General features: G+C 41.3%; 1 pseudogene; it reads right to left on the bottom strand.

The window, feature by feature from the left end:
* LOC117452013 (uncharacterized) overlaps positions 1-19,864 on the bottom strand; it is a 69,107-nt pseudogene that overhangs the window by 26,974 nt on the left and 22,269 nt on the right.

Raw genomic sequence — 19,864 nt, forward strand, 5'->3', positions numbered from 1 at the left:
AATGCTGAGTACAGCCAAACTGACAGTCTCTTCTCTGTCAGTGTAGACCGCAAATACCTCATTCCTTCAGTGCTTGGGTCCGAATGCTTCTCGTTTTGCGCCGTCCCGTTCAAATGAAATCGCCGCCAATCATATTTCCAGCCACACGCTCGCGCCAGGGCCGGGTGAGGGGTTACAATACGTGCGTCTTGTGCTGCATTCACTTGCACTCGGACATTAGAGACTTTCTCTCATAAATGTCCGATGAGCCACACTTTTCTTTCAAAACAAAGCTGCCAACTGGGGTGGCAGCTGGTAGGTGAAACCAGGCTACTAGCTACAGTATAGATGCGATGAGCTGTTAACTCTCGCTCTGACTTTCTTTTTTTTTAAACTCTCGCTCTGACTCAGACAGGTTGAAAGAGACGAGACACGCATTTTCCCACCGGCATTCCACGAAGGCCCGCCCTACTGTGTCTCTGATTCGCAGACTGTTGGTGGGGGGGAGGGGGGGGGCATAGATATATATAAACACTAGATGGCTCATGGGAGATTTTCCAGCGTAGCTGACTGGCCGCCATCTTGCTACAGTCAACAGTTACTCTGATTCGCGTTATGGTAGCTGACTGTTGTAGGTGAGTGATCTGCACAAAAATACTCTTAACTCGCTGAAATCTTGACTGATTTACAAACGGTTTGGTTTATTATAAACATTATTAGCATGGCTATGATACAGGATGCTTGGACATGTTGAAATTGCAGCTTTTCTTTGTGTATGTGGTTGTATTTATTAGCTGGCTAATAACAAGAGGCTGTCAGTGAGACCTAGTATTACAAAGTTCACCCAGCAACTTTCCACCAGTGGGAGAGGCAGAACTGCTCTTTCTTTTCAACATAACTTAAGTTACACATGATTTCTTCCAAGTGGTTTGGCTTGTTAAAAACATCTTGCATTATGATACAGGAATTTGCTGGCTTTGTGTTTACAGAAGTACCTGACTATGCCGGACTTTTGTGCAGCCTACGGATGTTCCAATCGCCGCTGTCTGCAAACAAGAACCCGTGGGATCACTACATATGTTTATGTTTGCTCAGTCTAATAAACCCATAACATGGTTGTGAAAGAATACCAAAGCTGAGGCTGGACGATGATTGATTGTTAGTGTGCCATGTGTCACTGTGTGTCTTATTGGTTTTGTGGTATACTGTATTTTATTTTATTGTGTGCAAGACACATTTAAAACAAATAACCTTGAACCTTGAAGCCCCATCTCTCCCCACCTGCTCCTGCTTCCTACATCCCCTCCACACCACACCAAGTTGTTCTTCTTAATAATAATAATACATTTATGTTGGGGGGCCGCCTTTCATAACACCCAAGGACACCTTACAGGGGCATAGGGGCAATATAGGGAACAATTTAAACAGTGGATTTTGTGATATATCAGCCGGGGTGAGTCAAGACAAACCACAAATGGACTACAGAAGGACATATGGTACAGTTTATAGTATTCTTGGTCTTTTTTCAATAACATATTTCAAAGGTTCTGGATTTGTTTACAAATCTAGAAACTAAATACAAAACTAGGATGATATGAAGATCTCATGTCAAAAATAATTGTGATAAATTAGACAGAACTGGCCTGGTCTGTGAGCACACGGGATGCTGAATGCGATGGACCATACGTTGACAGACACACACAGACAGTGGAACAGTCGGACATGCAGAGCGGTTTGCAGTGGACATAGCGGGGAATTTGGACTCGTTGCCTTTGGCGATGTCTCGCAGATAACACAGATAATACAGATAATACATATGAAAAGTATAATTTGCTCCGAGTCCAGAGACAGTTGTGGTTCGGTCCTGGGATCCGGACCAGAGTCCGGACTTTGAGGATGCCTGTATTATAGTATCCAATGCCCTACTGACAATCTGTTAATTTGCTCTGTGGTTGTACTCTATTGATATTCTGCCTTAAAAGTGTAAATAGAATTTTTTTTTTACCTTTTAAAAAAATAAATAAAGCAAGACCCAGGGATTTATAGAATACATGAAAACACAATTTATGAAAATATAACAATGCTCTTATTGTACCCCTTTTTGGCGCTCCCTATTCATGGCTTCTGCCACTACTTAAACATTGAATGACAGATTTTGCAGAAGTTTGCACTGAAACAAAAAGAAAAAGATATACACACTGTTTAAAGGTACTTCATTAGCATAAAGCAGTAGGACTTATATGGTACAAAACAATCACATTATGCATATCAATCGAACATATAAATGTACAAAGAGTTAGATTAAAACGATAAAAAAATACATCTTTTATGTTCAAAATGGTGATTTCAGTAACAGTTACTGTACAGAGTAGAGAAGCCATTCATACATTCAAGCTTTTAGTCAAAGTTTACATTGGGCCTAACAGTTTGAGAGAAGAATAATGGACAGAATGAATGCAATATAAAAGCAGTAACAGAATACACAGACCATAATGGCAAGCAGCTTAACCCTCTGCAGTGTCACACATGTAGTTTAATAAATACATCTGTATTGATTTTAAGATCTTTAGTTCATACAATCATACGTATTGGGATCATTTGTATTAATGTGGACCGGAGGGAGAGGGTGACGAGCATAAGTTCACTTTCCTTTTTTATTTAAATTCCAACTTTGGTCATGAAGAATATGTTTCTGTTGTCCACGTTCATAAAGCAAAGCAGCAGCATCAGAGCACGGTGCAGAGTCTCTAGATGAGTTACAGTAGTCCCTCGTTCTTATTAAACATCCATGTTGTAGTCCGCTGTATAGAAAACTGTAGTTTCCATGGTTTCCCCACAGCAGCAGACGCACATTCATGACGTCCGCTGGTGCATCATAAACACGTCGGATAGTGAAAGTGCATTCGGATTCTCTAAAGTACCGCAGTGTCTTCTCCTAAGTCCTTTTGAATTCTCCTATCCACTATCCCTTAACCCCGTGACGTTTTACTCAGAGGTCAAAGAATAGGAGATAGGGTTAGAACTTAGGAGCTGATTTTTGGATTATCGGAACGCAACCCAAGTGAAGACACGTTACGCTTGTGTTGTGTTCAAGGAACCCGTCCTTGGCCAGGAAAAACAGGTACTCGCTTGTTTAATTATTTTTGCGGTCTAGATTTCTTCTTCTTTTTTGAAGTGAGAAGTTGTCCGTCAGTCGGACGGACTCCCCACCCCCAAAACGAAAACTCTTCGGTTCTCCATGAATTACACAAGTCACCCAAATCAGCGTTAAAAAAGCAGGAGGCGCCGAAAAATCTCCTATTAATGTATTGATTATAGCTCCGGGTCCGTATAGGTCGGCGCCTGGGTCCGGACCGCGGTCCGCCTGTTGCCGACCCCTGGTTTAGTCTTAGTTTGTTGAAAAAAGGCACATTGAGTTGATCCAGTTTGTTCTCCTTTGCAAACAAGTCACTCATACACAAACACGTACAAACCCACACAAAATCACACACTCACCCACTCCCCAACGCTGTTGTGCAGACCATTATTGACCATCTTCACTTCCTCCCAGAGAATGCGATCCGGGCCCCAGCGCCTGATCATGGAGCGAGTCTTGACTGCAAACACCAGCAGGATGATGAGACCAACAAACACCAGGAAGCCCAGGACGATAGCTATGGCCTGCAGGAAGAACAGAACTTAATGTCAGTGGGCTGAAATTCCACCTGCTAACAGACATTGTAAATATCGGGGCTCTCAGGAAGCAGGAGCTAAAACGACACTCAGACTTTACACAGGATCTGAGTGGACAGCCCCAATATAATTGCTGTCTCCACAGTGGCCTTTGTTACATCCCACCACCCCATCTAAACAAAAGAAAGTTCTGCAGGAAACATAATGCCATCTCATATAATCTCTTCATAAATTATATTACTTTTCAGGTATGTTTAAGAAATTGGTATAGCTGTCAATGGAAAATTACTGTTGACTATATTGCTGAACTAAATAATCTATATATGCAAACAAACTACTGCATTCCTGTTGGAAAAGGAGCTAAACAGTGTTTACCCCCCATTCAATTCAAACGCCCTATCATCCTCCCTGGAAAAGAAAGCAAATCACACCTCTTGGGGCTCCACCACACAGTAATGGTAGAGGTACTGGTTGAGGAAGATGCCTTGGGCCTGGTCCTGGTTCTGGTACTGGGCACACAGTTGGCGGATCTGGCTATAGGCCACAGATCCTGTGGACTGGGCTGTTGGGTTCACGGCCACAAGGTACACAATTGTGGCGATGACCATGAGAAATGCCAAGATGGCACAGATGATGATGGTTGCTAGGTAAAACTTTGGTGAGCGGGCAGCATTTTGCCTTGAAATGACCAGCACAAATATTATAAGCACGGCTATGAAGGTGATGGCAGAGATGGCGATGAGGAAGGCTTTTCCAGCTTTGGGGTCCATTTGTGTTTGTCCATAGCCACTGGAGCCGCCACTTCCGCCGCTGCCATATGAACCACCGCTGCCATATGAACCACCGCTGCCATATGAACCACTGGAGCCACTACTCCCATATGAGCCACCATAACCTGGCAACATGCCAGCTCCACCTCCCATACCCATGAGGCCCATATCGTAGTCCCAGACCAGTGTGGAGGCCACGCAGGCAAACACAGCAACACACATGATGATGATGATGATACACAATATCTTCATGACACCAGGTGGGGAAGTCCAGCGGTAGAAGTCAAGCTTTTTATCTCCTGGGTAGTAGGAAAAGGTGGGGTTGGACATGGGCTCACTGTGCCGGTGTCTGCTGCTGTGGCTGCAACAGAAGAGGACAGGGAGCAGGGCTCAGGGTGAGTTCTGTTCACTGGTGGGAGCAACAATTCACATTCACAATATATACACTCACACTAAATACGGATATAAAAAGAATACAGTTAATATAGTAGTACTGGATAAAACTGATATGAAGCTGTTACAACATACAGTACATGTTTAAATGACCAGCGAGTTTGCTGAAAAACAGTAGGTCATTGCCGATACCAATATTTCTGGGTTAAATGTATTGATTAGTCTACAAATTGCCACAAAAAAATACCCATCTTAAATTCCATAAGCCAAAAGTGTTTAATTTGAATGTATCTAACAAGCAGTACAGAAATTAAACCTATTTAATTGACAGTGATATTTAAAGCAAGAAGAACTTCGATTTCAGCAGATATCGTGGTTCGATCACTAAATTGTTCTACATTGATGTTTTTCATCACCAATTAATTTAGCGAAAAAACTAAAAAGACTTCCAATTTAAGCAGTCTTATTTTCAAACGGCACCTTAGATTCCAATACAAGTTGCCACAATTCTACTGCAAACAGATGTGGGTCAACAAATAGCTCCATTGCGCAGCTAATCCAATACTTTTTTTATAAAGCACTTTAAGCTAAGTCTAAAACCAAAGTGTTTCCGTTTAATTGCCACACTTGTTACATAAACGAGGCAACACATATAACTATAGCCAGACCGCTTACATTTCAGTTCTGGAATAAACAAGGGTGTTCCCAAAACTAGATATTAAATTTGTACAAAGTATTAGTGTGACATATGTGTTGCCCACCAGCCTACATATAAAATTGCTAATATTACGACAGCTATTCAAAGCCTCTGAACTTCTTGATAGCTGTGACTTCTTCATTTTTTGGACTGTAACCTTGGCTTTAACTGATGATTATTTTCATTATTGATTATTTGCTAATAAATTCATCATTAGTCATTCCGAATATAGTAAAGCATGCCCATCACAATTTCCTAGAGGAAAGGTGACATCATGAAATGCTTTAAGTCCAACACCCCAATAATATTATATTGCATATCCTTATTCAATCAATAATTATATAAGACAAGGAAAGGAAATGCCCATTCTAGTTCTTTGAGTTATTACATGTTTGGTACTTTTGATTTTAAATTCACATAAATAAATATTCACTTGTCAAAATAGTTGCCACTGAATATTCTTTCAATGGATGGTTGCAGCTCTATGAAGCTTTTTTGTTTGGAGACGCCACAGAGTTGATTGGTTATTTTGTCTGGCATTTCCCAAAATGTCCAACTGTTCCTTCAAATACCTATGCTGTTATTGTTGGAACCATCAGCTTCTACATGTGTAGGTGCCCAGAAAAGTAATAATATATATAGCTGCTGAGACGTGAGGGGTTAATGTAGGTCAACTTACTGTTTGCCACCACTGGGGCGGTACCCTGGGCTGCGTGTGTTGTTCGGCATACTGTAGTCACACTGGATCTCACCCTGCTAAAGAAAAACAATGATGGATTTTGTAAAAACATAAGAAAAGTGACTTTTGTATAATATTAACTATCAATTTCACTGCCCAGTCAACTAAATGCCACAAAGCACTAGCCATGTGATACCTATCAGATTTTCATCAAACTCAATACAGTGGCACTGTCGGATACCTGTTTCAACCCCAGCCTAATTTCTTAATGTATGTAGCCATTCTTTGGGACCCTTGAGGGGGCAATATACAAAGATGATACTGGTAATTGAGTTTAGGGAGCACGTTTTATTTGTTGTGTACATTAAATATAATTGAGATTAGTGCAACTCATTTATAAATGTGTTTCAATGTGTAAATGAGGTGATACATCAATGTATTTTGTGTGTTGTTAAAACGTTTCAAAAATAATCAGCACAAACTGTATCTGCATGTAGCTGGGTATGGTGTGTTGTTTAGAGGCATACAAGAGTAGGCTACCAGACTTGGAATCCAAAATGTAAGCACTATATAGCAACATGTACTCATGTCCATTTGATGTTAGAGTTTTACTTCAAAAACTGTGGGAAGTCAATAAAAGAAGTATGCTATGAACATTTCACAAAATAAATGACCTCAGGCTGTTGTGGTGAAACAAAGCAGCAGAGGGTGGAGACATTCTGTGACTCAAACTGAAAATGTTTGTTTCAAGGCACGAGCGGCTTATGATTGAAACTGAGCTTTGTTACCTAGTTTCACAGAGTGACATCTTTCGATTTTTCATCATTTATCTTTACATTCCAAATCAATCCGTTACAATGAGAGTTCACACAACAGAAAACTAGACAATGTCCAACAATTATTAAGGATTCACATTTCAGTGTAAGGCTTCGTTCATATTGTTATGCTCCATCACTGTAAAGACGAGTCAAGGACCTAAAGAACACACAATGAAGGCCTGGCAGTGCTTACCAACGCAGAAACAAATCGAATAATTCTAGGCTAAATATAGGGCTAGCTTTGAAAATGGCGCAAATACACTTATACCAAATGCAACTCTCCTTTAACCGCGTGTAAGGCGTACACGCCACACTCAGGGCAGAGGACAGCTCACAGTTGTAGTAGCAAAATGTAGTTTTAACTTTGAAGTTGACCCACCTGTGTGATGAACAGTCTGACCGCGATGAAGAGACGAGAGCAAACAACGGTGTGCGCGCGGACGCTGCGCCTGCAGGTGTGTTTGTTATGAGACTTCTACTCCCGTCACACAGGTATAACCTGTCCTCTCAGCCTCACCGGTACCAGGAAATGACTGAGGGACTTCACAGTCCGAGTTTCAGTTGAGGGACAGACAATTGAATACATTATAATTTGTTTTAAATTCGGGTTTAGCGTTCATCAAATTAAATGAAACAGGGCTTATATTATAATGTCATTAAATATATTTCTTTACATTTAATACCTTCAAGTATTAATATTTGTTTTGTACTTTTACCATTTATTAGAAATCATTGTAAATAAATTCAAATGTGAATGCAATAGGCTTGTTTGAGATGAGCCACGGCTCGCCTCGAAAATAGACGAGAATAGCCGATTCAAGGTGCATACCGCCACCTACTGTACAAGAGTGTGTATCACCACATCATCCTATCACCACTTGTGGAATTATACCACTGTATTTACGTTGTTTTAAATTCTCCCAATCAATCCTCTTTCACTCAAATACTTAATAATGGCCTTCCTGGTAGCTCTTCCCCCCCCCCCCCCACACACCTTCTGTCCCCAGTATCCCCATCAGGCTCCACTCCCTTCCTGCCTCTCTGACCCTGTCTCTTAGTTGTTCCCTCTCTGTTTTGTACATGTTGCAGTGTAATATGATGTGTTCCACATTTTTCTTTCACTCCACACCCCCTGCATTCTTCAACTTCGCTTTTCCCTTTAAAAACATTGTGCACTTAATCCTGTATGATCCAGTCTGAGTCTAGTGATGGTGATCTCCCCCGTCTGTTCCTTTCTGTATAGATCTTTGTTGTGACTGATTGTGTAACTTGTGGTATCTCCTCCCTTTCTGATCTTCCTCCCACCTTTTCTGCCATATTTCCACACCCTTCTTCTTAATTATTGCTTTTCCTTCTCCTTTTCCAAGTGAAACTGGTATTGCTATTTCCTTCTGTAACGCATCTTTTGCTAACTTATCAGCATGCTCATTCCCTTGAACCCCCTCATGTGCAGGCACCCAGCATAACTGCACATCTATTCCCCTCCTCTGAAGTCTCTGTAAGCAGTGGTAAAGTTCAATGATTCCATCTTCTGTGTTATTGTCGACTGTATGCTTTCCAAAGCAGATAGTGAGTCTGTGCATATCACCACCCTATCAGGTCTGACCTCTTCAACCCATTGTAGTCCAATAATTGCTGCAAGTATTTCTGCTGAATAAACTGATAAGTTATTTGACACTCGTTTTGAGATTGATATTTTGAATTCTGGGATATACACGCCTATCCCCACGCATTCTTGCTTCTTAGATCCATCTGTATAAATGTTGAGGTAATTGTAATACTTTTCATTCATACTCGTTTTAACTCTCACTTCATTTATTTGCCACTCTTTTTTCGATACTCACATTAGCTTCTGGGGAAAGCCATGCTAAATGGACTTGCTTTGGCAAACGTTATGGTCTCCACTCCAGATGCCCTCGTTCTTACCTTACTCGTCCAGCCAACCCCACGCCCCTGGAATTCTGTTTGTGATATTTTCCTCTCCACTTCCTTGTAGACTGACCCAGTATGACAGAGCAAGTTTCTTTCTTCTGATCTCCAGAGGTGTCTCTCCTCTCGGAGTCGGCTTGACTCCGTTTGCATTTATAAAGAATGCACAAAATGTAATGTGTTTAATGTTAATGTCAGATATGTCTAAGTACATACATTGGTTCCTGCTCAATATTAGATTCAACTTTATTGTTATTGCACATAGTACAGGTACTGAGACAACGAAATGCAGTTTAGCTTCTACCCAGGAGTGCAACAAGCAGTGAAGTGAAAACTAATTAACACAATCTACAGAATAAAATATAGAATGAATTGAATGATGAATAAACAGTGATTAGATACACAGACAGGAACGTTCCTGGCCAACTTGGGGCCCCAAGCGACAAGAAAAAAAAAAATTAACAAGACAAACATGTCGCTGATGACGATGACCTAATGTTTTATAAGAAAAATATATGTTAGAGGGGGTAGGACCAGAAAAGTTTTTTTAAGCTTCTTCTTGCCCCTGTTGAACATGAACAGAGACTATCTGAAAATTATTATTATTATTATTTATTTATTTTAGGTTTGTTATTATTTGTTTTTTTGGTACTTTGTTATAATTATTAATCTGAGTGAAAAAAAAGAGAATATATATATATATATTATGTTATATTTTTTTGTTTCTGACATGTTCTTATAAATGACAAAACTAACTAAACTAAAACTATCAACAACTACCACACATTTCTATCCAGTATTTCTCTGTGTTGTTGTTGACATGATGATGACTGTTAGGAGTTAAGGGGAGAGGCTGAGCATCACCATGAAATGTGCAAATGACATCAAAATGAATAAAAGGGAAAAAATGCTCCATGTTTTTTTAGGTTGTAAACTTTAACTGTATGTAAGCCAACTAGACAGACAGTGTATCACCCTTCCTCCTGTGCATTAGCAGATAACAGGCATCACATACTTGAATGAATGGTAAATAAAGAATGCTGGAAATAACTGCATCTCCATTAGCTTATATGCTTGCAGAGACTGCCTTCTTCATGTCGTGAATTGCAGCTGATGACAATATGACAATTGGCAATTTGACTTATACAACATTCGCAAGTTGTACATTTGACTCATACAATAACCCTCCTTCGAGTGATGCTCTGTTTCTTCATGTTTTATTTGTTTTTCCTCTTGCTTGCGCCAGACTGAAACTGTCTTTTCACCGACATCTCTTCACCTGCACTAGTAGCCGTATCAAAGTCGTGATTGGTCAGATGTCGATTCATTGCAACGTGTTGGGTTACAGACGTGGTCCCCTTGTCACTCAATCTAGCGTGTCAGCGGGGGTGCGCGGAGAACTGCGCACAGCAGCTGAGGCCCTCTGGGCGGAGCCCCCTGCGCAAGGCGGGGCCCCGCGCAAGGCGGGGCCCCATGCAGCCTGCGTGATTGGCCTGGGGGAGGGGCGGCCCTGAACACAGTAGGCTTGTTTGAGACAAGCAAGACCTGCGCAGACCTGCGCAGTTGCGATCAACGTCTTGCTAGTGCGTTGCATGATGGTTAGTCATTTTTGTCCGACTTGCTCTGGAGGCTCGCCCACATGAGACTTTGAATCTCGCGGGACAAAGACGCCCGCAGCCTTGAGAGCGAGGCGAGGCGAGTTGGCGCAGTTGCTCTCCACGAGCTGCGGAAGCGAAATGCTTGATGGGAAACGGCTCGCTGGTATCGCGAGCTGAGCGCTCATTGGTGGTTTTTACCACGTGCTGCTGATGAAGCTCTCCAATTGGCTGGCAAAAGTTTGTTGTTGTTTTGTGTCAGTTTTACGTCGCCACATCCATTCCCATTTTTATCATTGTTCCACAATGTTTATCATGATGAAATTATATCTATATATTTTATCTATACTGCTTACCGTTTTCATACTTTATATATCTTAGCATATTCATACACACTGTTCTCTGCTCACAGGCTGATATCTAGTGTTTCATACCCCACTGTTTATTCATCATTCACATTCATTCTATATGTTATTCTGTAGATTGTGTACATTACTTTCCACTTCACTGCTTGTTGCACCTGGTTAGAAGCTAAACTGCATTTCGTTCTCTCAGTACCTGTAATATGTGCACAGCTGCGGTAGCGTGTAGTACTAAACCTTACAGGCCTTGGAAGAGTGAGGAGTAGCCGTGTTTTCCTCCACTCCCTCGCTTCCAACTTTTTTATTATGTAGAAAACCTCGTTACTCACTTCATACTTACGCTAGTCGATACATAACAACTGAGCAACTTTATACCTTAAGGAGACACATGCCACCAAAGCCCGCAAAACAGTCAAGAAAGACTCTATGCCTATGGGAGAACGTCGCCACTAGCGATGTTAGCATGGTGGCGCTAACCGCAGAGTTATTGCCACTCACGCATGCGCAGTTCGTACGTGCTCGGCGAGTAAACGTAACGAGTTAAAGTAACAAGTTTACTTTATGTAGAGAGTAATGAAGTAGTGTAATTATATTATTTTTTTCAAAGTATTATGTAATATATAAAATGTTTTTAGTAACGACCCCATCTCTGCCCGCGACCAACCGCCTTCTTCTCCGACCTACTACCCCAGCTTCTGGGTGACCAAATCCTGCCTACTTCTCCTGAACTGGTCCGGGCTCACAGGTCGTTCGCCGCAAAGCCAAAAGCCTGGGAAAGACCGAGGCCTGTCATCATCCGATTCCACAACTTCCAGACCAAGGAAAGAGTAATCCGTGAAGCCCGGAAAATGAGAGCGATCTACGGTACGAGAGAAAACCGATTGCCTTCTACGAAGATTATATTCCCGAGGTTGTGATGTAGCGAGCTCTGTAACGCGAGGTGATGGCGCAGCTGTATAAACTGATGATTACGGCGGAGAATGGAGACAAAGTTCCGGCTGTCTTTTGTCGAGGAAGCTAAGAAGTATCTTGCCGCTAAACAGAGGTAGCATGCACTGCTATAAAACACTGTAGCTATGGGTCGGCCCATCTGCTAACTTGCCACATTACTGAATGGTCTAACTTAGCTGCTCGTTAGCATAGCCCGGACTGCCACTATTGCTACGCTGAACTGTACGGCAACTAGTCATGTTACTCTACGAATTTTTATGTAGACTGGTCACTGTTTCTAAATATAGCACTTTAAAGTTGAATGTCAGTCTCACTGTTTACTTTGTGATTAGCTGGTTGTGCTCAGATACTTTGTATTATTCTGCCAGGTTGATGTCGGTTATGGCAGCTAACTCAGGGGTTTTTTATGGGGAATTTGTTCACTGTTCAATGTAGAGGGAACGGAGGTTAAGTAAGGGAAGGATAGGACTGACCCACGTCAGTAACGGTTTGTATCCAAGGAGATACACATGTTTGATGTTCCCAATGGGACTGGTGTGTGTGTGTGTGTGTGTGTGTGTGTGTGGGTGTTGTGTGTGTGTGTGTGTGTGTGTGTGGTGTGTGTGTGTGTGTGTTGTGTGTGTGGTGTTGTGTCTGTCTGTCTGTCTGTCTGTCTGTCTGTCTGTCTGTCTCCCCCCCCCCCCCTTTCCAATTTAAAGGACGATGTCAGTGAGTGGTAGAAATATCCGGTTTATATCCTGGAACGTTAAAGAGATGAAAGTATCACTAAAGCCAACAAGGTCTTTCACATTTGCAACACCTTAGAGGAGACATCTGCTTTTTACAAGAGACACACCTCCGTACGGCGGAAATTTCCCGCGTCAAGAGGCCATGGATTGGGTCACTTGTTTCATTCAAGGTTTTCCGTCCAAGAGGGCTAGAGGGGCAGCTATCATTATACACAGGGATATTGCCTTTGAACTAAACACTACTATATCTGATCAGAACGGCCGGTACGTTATAGTATCTGGCAAATTACAAAATACTCCTGTGTCCTGGCCTCGCTATATGCTCCGAATTGGGATGATTGACACATTTGTATCCAAATTATTTACTTTATACCTAATCCTATGCCTAATCTCAATGAGCATCACATTATAATTGGAGATTACTTTAATCTGGTCCAGGATATAGAGCTTGATAGATCGTCCCACTAAGCAGTCCTATTCTATCTAAATCTAACCTGGCAGCCTTTTCTGGACCACATTGACACCCTTACTATTGGTGAAGAACCCAATACGTAATTCTCAGCAGAGCACCCCCCCCCTTTTTCTTTGCAATACTATTTAATATTCACCCTTTATTTATTTATGTGTTTGTATTTCCTTGCCCCCCCCCTTGTATGTTGTGTGAATGAGATTGCGGGGATAATGGGGGTTCGTGTTTATTTGTCAACTGTACTAGGAAAACACAGTATTTGACAAAAAATAAAATGTCTGTTTGATATCTGTGCGAAAACTAATAAAAGATTTATAAAAAAAAAAAGATAGGCCTATATAAAGTATGAAAACGGTAAGCAGTGCAAGTATAGTATAAAATATATAGATATTAATTTCATGATGATAAACATTGTGGAACAATGATGAAAAATGTGAATGAAAAGTGGCGACGTAAAAGTTAAACTGACACAAAACCAGACCCGGCGCCAGAACAAATCTAAAGGGAGGGCATATGATTTTCATGGGAGGGGCACACAACACCGTCATGTGCTGCGGGCCTGCGGCACAATATCAAACAGGCAAGGCCAACAGCATTGCGTAAAGACGCACATGTTATCGCAAATACATACACAAATAAAGGGCAACATAGAAACCACTTTGAAACATTGTGTGCGTGGCAGCACAAACACTGGTAAATCACGAGCAAGGCACACAGGTTAAGGACGGCAGCTTCCTCATCGTTGCACTCGGAGAGAAATAGTAGAGACGGAGACGATGAAACTGTTCAGCCCGCCTTGGGCATGGTTTATGTTCCTATGCACTGCACTCGGACATGCTGTGGAGTGAACCGAGTCACCTCTGAGAGGGAGTTGGTTGACAGCTAAAAAAGCTATATATCAACGACAGTTGACGTAATAACGGTTCCGTGCAGCTGATCTGCACCAAAGTACTCATTTCCTTATTTGTTTCCTCGCGTATCTGTCTCTCTCTCCACAAACTCTCACATGAAATGTGTTCTTTTGATGCGGCATGTCTTAGCAGTCCTTTATCAGTCTGTGATGCGTGTTTCCAGTCGCAAAAACCTTTGACAGTAAAAGCCGCATCAGATGAAGAACATATTTACTTTAAAACTGTCTACAGGGGAAACAAAAGGCTGCGTCTGCTTTTAACGAAATATTCAAGCCATGGTCTGTTGTTGTCCATGCAGCGGCAAAAGTGCGCTTCTTTCCTGAAAACAATCTCCCTGGATAACGATCCAGTTTCACCTGGTTGGGTTTTATTAACCCCAAGATCATCGCTAACTCAGCCCCGGGGTTTGCCGAGGTCAAGCTTGTGAACATTAAGGCGTGCCCTGCTGCAACGGCATGTGCAGGGTCGCCAGCAGCTGCATCGGCTGCAGTTCTTTCATCGCTATTTCGTTTTTAATAAATCCTTAGACCTTTTAAGCCAATTTCTGATGTCCATTTTGTAATTCAAACAGAAATGGGAGTCTACAGAAAGCACAATAACAAATCAGAATAGGCGGCAGAGTGTGACGCTGTGATTGGTCCTAAATGGGGACGAATCACAAATCACAGCAAAGATTTCAACGTCTCATGCAGTCGAGCCTCCAGAGAAAGTCCGGACAAAATGACTAACCATCATGCAACGCACTAGCAAGACGGCGGTCGCAATTGCGCAGGTCTGCGTCGGTCTCGCTCATCTCAAACAAGCCTAATATAACCTGAGGCAGAAAGGTATGTCTAGCTAATCTACAGGAAAAGGGCAGAGCCACATTAGAAAGCCATTCTATCATGGTGAGTTCACGGACTGTTCATTAAAGAAGCAAGTGAGGAAATTGTGGATGCAGACATGGCATGTATCCATAAAGCTAGAAATGGCATGCAGTCCAGTGCATCCAGGTCATTCTATATTTAAAAGTGTGTTCAGTGTCCTTTCATTTGTTGAGCTCTTTAGAGCTGGGACATTTCTTACTAAGTGATTCAGTTACCTGCACTGCAATTAAAACTGCTTAGGTATTATAGCAGGGGTACTCAAATACAAATCTTAAAGGTCCAAAAAAATGTTTCAATAAGACAAAGGTCCGTTTATTACGGTCATTCAAACTTTTAAACAATTGCAACAAGATTCTTAACACGAGGTTGCAAAAACAAAAATAATCTGTATGCAGCAGTTTTCATTGTTATTGTGTCTGTGCTTGACCCTCAGAGTCGCAGTGTCAGAGCTGCAGTTATGAATAAAGGCAGCTGCACCCTCTTTCATTCAGCATTCCCATTATTGCTTTATAAATGTCTTGCCCCCTTGTGTGTCCACTGAGGTTCGTCAGGCCCTACACATCTTCAACAAACTCCCCCTTTGCCTCATCATAAAAACTCACAAACACCAGCAACTGAACATTGTCAGCGGTGTCAGTGGACTCACCCACAGCTAAGGAAATGCACTGTGCGTTTTGTATTCCCTCACAAAGCTGATGAATCAAATCACCAGCCAGTATTTATGTTCTTCTGGTTGCTGTGGAATCTGAGAGGGGGATTTGCTTGATTTGACCTGTTATTTCCTCTTTTTGTTTGCCTTCAACATGGTCTCCATCACTTCAGTCATGCATTCTTTATACTTCAGTTATTATCCAGTGGAAAGTCCTTACCTACTGGCCTAGTTAAATCAAAGAGGTTACTTTTTTTTGGCTGGGCAGTGTAGTTTTACACACCGTCTTATTTGACTTTCTCAGGACTTAAAACAGTTTTTTGGGGGAAGACCCCCACACAGAAAAATATATATTTACACACGTAAGGTCATCATCGTAACAGTTTTGTATGCTCATCCATGAGCAGAGCATCAAGTTGACATGTCTATTACAGCTGAATGCGGCGATTACCATCTTGTTGCAAAACGCCTCACAGACTGATTAAGATCAACAGCTTTAGTGCGTTTTGATTCAATGCTGAGTACAGCCAAACTGACAGTCTCTTCTCTGTCAGTGTAGACCGCAAATACCTCATTCCTTCAGTGCTTGGGTCCGAATGCTTCTCGTTTTGCGCCGTCCCGTTCAAATGAAATCGCCGCCAATCATATTTCCACGCTCGCGCCAGGGCCGGGTGAGGGGTTACAATACGTGCGTCTTGTGCTGCATTCACTTGCACTCGGACATTAGAGACTTTCTCTCATAAATGTCCGATGAGCCACACTTTTCTTTCAAAACAAAGCTGCCAACTGGGGTGGCAGCTGGTAGGTGAAACCAGGCTACTAGCTACAGTATAGATGCGATGAGCTGTTAACTCTCGCTCTGACTTTCTTTTTTTTAAACTCTCGCTCTGACTCAGACAGGTTGAAAGAGACGAGACACGCATTTTCCCACCGGCATTCCACGAAGGCCCGCCCTACTGTGTCTCTGATTCGCAGACTGTTGGTGGGGGGGAGGGGGGGGGCATAGATATATATAAACACTAGATGGCTCATGGGAGATTTTCCAGGGTAGCTGACTGGCCGCCATCTTGCTACAGTCAACAGTTACTCTGATTCGCGTTATGGTAGCTGACTGTTGTAAGGTGAGTGATCTGCACAAAAATACTCTTAACTCGCTGAAATCTTGACTGATTTACAAACGGTTTGGTTTATTATAAACATTATTAGCATGGCTATGATACAGGATGCTTGGACATGTTGAAATTGCAGCTTTTCTTTGTGTATGTGGTTGTATTTATTAGCTGGCTAATAACAAGAGGCTGTCAGTGAGACCTAGTATTACAAAGTTCACCCAGCAACTTTCCACCAGTGGGAGAGGCAGAACTGCTCTTTCTTTTCAACATAACTTAAGTTACACATGATTTCTTCCAAGTGGTTTGGCTTGTTAAAAACATCTTGCATTATGATACAGGAATTTGCTGGCTTTGTGTTTACAGAAGTACCTGACTATGCCGGACTTTTGTGCAGCCTACGGATGTTCCAATCGCCGCTGTCTGCAAACAAGAACCCGTGGGATCACTACATATGTTTATGTTTGCTCAGTCTAATAAACCCATAACATGGTTGTGAAAGAATACCAAAGCTGAGGCTGGACGATGATTGATTGTTAGTGTGCCATGTGTCACTGTGTGTCTTATTGGTTTTGTGGTATACTGTATTTTATTTTATTGTGTGCAAGACACATTTAAAACAAATAACCTTGAACCTTGAAGCCCCATCTCTCCCCACCTGCTCCTGCTTCCTACATCCCCTCCACACCACACCAAGTTGTTCTTCTTAATAATAATAATACATTTATGTTGGGGGGCCGCCTTTCATAACACCCAAGGACACCTTACAGGGGCATAGGGGCAATATAGGGAACAATTTAAACAGTGGATTTTGTGATATATCAGCCGGGGTGAGTCAAGACAAACCACAAATGGACTACAGAAGGACATATGGTACAGTTTATAGTATTCTTGGTCTTTTTTCAATAACATATTTCAAAGGTTCTGGATTTGTTTACAAATCTAGAAACTAAATACAAAACTAGGATGATATGAAGATCTCATGTCAAAAATAATTGTGATAAATTAGACAGAACTGGCCTGTCTGTGAGCACACGGGATGCTGAATGCGATTGGACCAATACGTTGACAGACACACACAGACAGTGGAACAGTCGGACATGCAGAGCGGTTTGCAGTGGACATAGCGGGGAATTTGGACTCGTTGCCTTTTGGCGATGTCTCGCAGATAACACAGATAATACAGATAATACATATGAAAAGTATAATTTGCTCCGAGTCCAGAGACAGTTGTGGTTCGGTCTGGATCCGGACCAGAGTCCGGACTTTGAGGATGCCTGTATTATAGTATCCAATGCCTACTGACAATCTGTTAATTTGCTCTGTGGTTGTACTCTATTGATATTCTGCCTTAAAAGTGTAAATAGAATTTTTTTTTACCTTTTAAAAAAATAAATAAAGCAAGACCCAGGGATTTATAGAAATACATGAAAACACAATTTATGAAAATATAACAATGCTCTTATTGTACCCCTTTTTGGCGCTCCCTATTCATGGCTTCTGCCACTACTTAAACATTGAATGACAGATTTTGCAGAAGTTTGCACTGAAACAAAAAGAAAAAGATATACACACTGTTTAAAGGTACTTCATTAGCATAAAGCAGTAGGACTTATATGGTACAAAACAATCACATTATGCATATCAATCGAACATATAAATGTACAAAGAGTTATGATTAAAACGATAAAAAAATACATCTTTTATGTTCAAAATGGTGATTTCAGTAACAGTTACTGTACAGAGTAGAGAGACCATTCATACATTCAAGCTTTTAGTCAAAGTTTACATTGGGCCTAACAGTTTGAGAGAAGAATAATGGACAGAATGAATGCAATATAAAAGCAGTAACAGAATACACAGACCATAATGGCAAGCAGCTTAACCCTCTGCAGTGTCACACATGTAGTTCATAAAGAATCCTATCCTATGTGATCAAAACTAATCAGTTGAACAAAATAAACTGCTGATACTACGATTTATACAATCATTGAGTCAGCATTAACAATCAACTTCCCCATGAGATTTATCTACAGAGTGTCTATGCCATTGTAAGACCCCAAAACGTGCTTGATTTTCATCTTACCCACACTCGGATAAGAAGATCCTATAATTCTTTGCGCATTTGGCTATGATCACCAGCTTGCGATTGTATTCCTCCGCCAACCAGTCATTTAACAGATTATATTCGTCCCATTTTATACCACTTAATTTAATTCTTGAGTTATGGCCCAAACAATGAACTGTGTATATCAACATTAACAACATTAAGAAAGAGGCTTTGGTGGTTTTCTTTAAAGAGGCTATAGCTGATTCCCCTGCTTCCACTCTTTGATGTGTTCTGGAGACACAAGTGATATCAAAATGGCATTTCCATGAATCTTCATTAAAAAACGTGATCTGCATCTGGGTTGCTGTGTAGGTAAATATAATGGACATCAGGTATATACTGTAGGTTACACCTGGTCCATCACAGCGCTCTGAATACTGAATGTCTCACTTTTGGTGCAGTACACAACTCTTTCTAAAACACATTGACTGCAGGTCCACCTGTTCTAATGTGATAATGGCTCATGGATAAGAAGGTGGGCACAATGAGGGCTTTTTCACCATGTCCAGACACCGTTCCCACCTCAGTCCCCTCAGTGTTGTGCAACAGAGCACGTTGTCTTCATGACTTCAGTGTTTAGTTGCTATCGCTCCAGTCCATGACCTTGTTATACTCCTGAATCTTTTGTTTGATATGAGAGAGCTTTTTCTTCAAGTACTCACACCTCTCTCTTTTTTCCAAATATGTTGGATCCTAAAAAGAAAAAGAGAAACAAAGAAATAAAGTGTCTAACTGTCTTTGCCTGTGATGGACTTCACTTTATATCAGGGATATAAAATAGTCTTGCAGGTTCTCCTTTTTGAAAAAATGTGTGTTGTATATCTTGGACATCATCTATAGGGCTGCTCGATTATGGCAACAATCATAATCTCGATTATTTGGGTCAATAATTGATATCACGATTATTAAAAACGATTATCCATTTACTTTGAAAACATTCATTTATTGAAAAAAAAATGTGAACAGTATGTTTTTAACAGTTGATTACCCTGAACTTTAAGAATAATTCAACTGAAAAAAATGTTGTTAAGCCAAATCGTAATTGCGATTAAAATACGATTAATTGAGCAGCCCTAATCTATACTTCTTTTTCTTGACTGGATATTTTCTACTACCATTCATAGGCATCATACTCTATATGTTTAGCACCTCACTCAGTATATCATTGTCAGCCCAT

Source organism: Pseudochaenichthys georgianus, chromosome 9 (genome assembly GCF_902827115.2).
Source record: "Pseudochaenichthys georgianus chromosome 9, fPseGeo1.2, whole genome shotgun sequence".
In the NCBI taxonomy this organism is placed as follows: Eukaryota; Metazoa; Chordata; class Actinopteri; order Perciformes; family Channichthyidae; genus Pseudochaenichthys; species Pseudochaenichthys georgianus.